We start from the raw sequence: 3346 nt of genomic DNA, 5'->3' as shown, positions 1-3346 counted from the left end.
GAATCAAGCATGTTGGAGAATGGCTTTGATGTCCTTAATAAATGTTTTAAAGTTTTAGAGTTTAATACTTTGTAAAACGTTTTGGTTAACCATTCATATAAATGAATAGATTTCATTTTTCCATTTAATTTTGTGGTTTATTAAATGATGAGTCCTTTCAATTTGACGATATATTCAAGCTAGACTGTCAGGACCAGTCCTGTGACTAAGAAATGTCTATCAAGTGAACTTGAATGTCAAAAGTTGAAAATGGTCCCTGGTCGGAAGTTTTCTATAAAGGTGGACGCATAGAAAACGCTAGACGACTAGAATGTAAGATGACTAGTAGTTCTTCTCTTGAACTATCTGGACATGGCATTGTATTTTGTACCGAGTTCCGTAAGGGGAACGTTCTCCGGAATTGGACTTTGGCTCTTGGACTTTGGAAATGTTCTTAGCAATTGGGATTTCCTCACGGAGTTGCTCCAACCGCCTAATAAGGATAATGGTATCATCATCATCCCAATGGGGAGACACAAATTAGGTGTCTACACTTGCCGATTGGATATTTGAACGATCGGTCGGCAAGTTGAAGTGTGATATTGGTAGGAACTAACTCTCCAATGTCAAGTGTAGTGAACACCGAATATGGCATCAAACTCACACTAGCCCCTAAATCACATAGGGCATTCCCAATCTCAAGGGCTTTAATAGCACATGGGATAGAAAAACTTCCCGGGTCCTTGAGTTTTGGGGGCATTTGATTAAGAATTATGGCTCTACAATTCTCGGTCAAATTCACCGTTTCCTTTACGCCGCAATCTCTCTTCCCACTCAAAATTTCCTTAAGAAATCTTGAGTAGGTTGGCATTTGCTTCAATGCGTCCGTAAAGGGAATGGTAATGTGCAATTTCCTAAGAACTTCTAGGAATTTCGAGAATTGAATATCCAACTTATGCCGTATAAACCTTTGGGGGTAGGGAAGTTTAGGAGTGGGGAGAGGTAGAAGAGTAGCCTCTTTTGGCTTTGGAGCATCATTCACATCATCTATGTGAGGCTCCTCTTCTACCGCATCATCGTCATTCGACTCAACGATCCCATTTTGATCTTTCCCTTTTGACTCGGAAACCTTACTAGCTCTAGCACCACCATCTAGAATCTTCCCACTCCTTATCATAATGGCATTCATTTGCCTAGGAGCTTGATCTTGGGGTGGGAGACTAGTATGCACTTGTTGTTCCTTGATGGTGCTAGCAAGTTGTGCTTGTTGGGTTTCGATCATTTTCAAACAAGTGTTGGATTGCTTGAATCCATCCTCAAACTCTACAATTTTCTTGGCTTGCGCCCCCACGAACGACTCCATAAGAGCCTCAAGGTTAGACTTGAGAGGCGGGAGTGGTGGAGGTGCATTGCCATAACCCATAGGATTTTGTGGGTATTGATTGCCATAGGTCCTTGGCCCGTTGAATCCGAGAAGAGGAAATTGAGAAACACCATATTGACCTCCCGGGTTCGACGGATAGCCCCCACTAGAAGCACCCCTATATTGACCATAAGGATAGTTGTAACCCCCTCCACCTTGATGGTTAGGGTTATAACTACCTTGATTGTATTGGGTTTGATTTCCAAGATCGTGAGATTGACCATATGGTGCTTGGCCTTGATAGCCTTGCGCCCTATAGTTACCTCGGCCTTGACTATCATACCCACCTCCTTGGCCGAAGCCTTGGTAGGATCCATGCATTGGGGGGCCTCTGGGTGCTTGCCTATTAAAGTTTTAATTCGGGGGGCCATCATATCTAGGCCTCTCATTCATAGCATTGGAATATTCCACATCAAAATCTCCTTCATAAAAAGGGCCATAATCCACATATGAAACATTATGCGCTAAAGGACACATGTTAGGGAAATGCCCATACTCATGACAATTTTCACAAAAGGATGTATTTAATGGCATAGTGTTTTAGGAACTCACCTTGCTCTTCCCCTTAGTGAGAAGAGTAGCCGATGGTGGAGGAATTGTTGATGGTGATTGAGGTTGACTTGGAGTGATCTCAGCTTTTCTAACCTTGAGCTAAGCTTCTCGATGATGCGCGCTTGCTCAATTGCATAGATCGACCCTTTACCATCCTCACCTCTACTCTTGCCATCATAGCTCCTTATTCCTACATTCCATGCTTGGTAGTTTTGCACAACATCCTCTATGATCTCCTTTATTTGGTCCTCCATCTTATTCATTAAAGGACTACCCGCCCTCGCATCAAGACTTGTTTTTGGAGGTAGGGCTCAATCCCAAGTAGAAAGTTTGTAGGAGGAGCCATTTAGGAATCCCGTGATGAGGGCACTCCCTTTGATATTCCTTGAACCGATCCCAAGCCTCAAATAAAGACTCATCCCGCTTTTGCTCAAATGATTGGATCTTATGACGATACTATGCCGTCTTCCCGTGCGAATAGAACTTGCTCAAGAACGCACTTGTCACTTCATTCCAAGTCCGAAGTGAGTTTGGCTTGACCTCCTTGTCAAGAAAATCACTAGCACGCCCCAAGAGAGAGAAGCGGAATAGCGTCAACCTCATGTAATCCGAATTCACTCCATTGCGCTTAATGGTATCACAATAGTGCTCAAATTGTTTCAAGTGTTCATGCGGTGATTCGCTACTCTTTCCGCAAAATGGATGACTTTGCACCAAATTAATCAATGCGGTCTTTATCTCAAAATTGTTTGCATTTGTAGTCGGGGCTTGAATGCCACAAGTCGCCTCAAAGGATCCCGGAATTCCAAGGTTCTTAACCGGAAGAGCCATTCTCTCAATGGTTGGACTTGTTGACTCTCGTTCCGTAGCTTCACTCAAAGGTTCGAATCTATTGTAGCTCGACGAACGGGTTCGGATACGCCTCAAGCTTCCCAAAGTCCTCTCTAACTCTAAGTCGAGAGGGTAGAGAGGCCTATGGCGAGTTCGACCCCTATCTTTCAAACAAAACTCAAACAAACCGTGACCAATGCAAAGGAAAAAACTAAAGCAAGAATGAAATATTTTTGTATTTTTTATGGTTAAACTAGACTCAACGTAACTCAAAAACAACAACCGTTCCCCGGCCACGGCGCCATTTTGATAGAGGTATTTTCCGTCGTGGAATGAATACACCTTTATCATACAAAAATTGTAAACACCTAACTAACCGGCTATATTGACTATAGTGGCGAGCATAGGGATCGTCCCAAGGAAACAGAGTGAAGTGAGTTCAATTGTTAAGCTAGTTTAGGACGGAGTTTGAAATTGAATTATCGATTATAATTCTAAGCTATCAAACAAGTTGTTGCAAATAAAGGAAAGCGTTAGGGAAATTGGGGATACACTAGGGTA

General features: G+C 42.8%; 1 non-coding gene across 1 annotated transcript; it reads left to right on the top strand.

The window, feature by feature from the left end:
* Positions 1 to 2306: 2306 nt before the first annotated feature.
* Positions 2307 to 2412, top strand: LOC130460318 (small nucleolar RNA R71). Its single transcript, XR_008920224.1, has one exon. It is a non-coding gene; the product is annotated as a small nucleolar RNA R71 (small nucleolar RNA).
* Positions 2413 to 3346: the final 934 nt, after the last annotated feature.

Source organism: Spinacia oleracea, chromosome 4, assembly GCF_020520425.1.
Source record: "Spinacia oleracea cultivar Varoflay chromosome 4, BTI_SOV_V1, whole genome shotgun sequence".
Classification (NCBI taxonomy): Eukaryota; Viridiplantae; Streptophyta; class Magnoliopsida; order Caryophyllales; family Amaranthaceae; genus Spinacia; species Spinacia oleracea.
The sequence above is the reverse complement of the archived record's forward strand: the minus strand, read 5'-3'. Positions and strand labels throughout refer to the sequence as shown.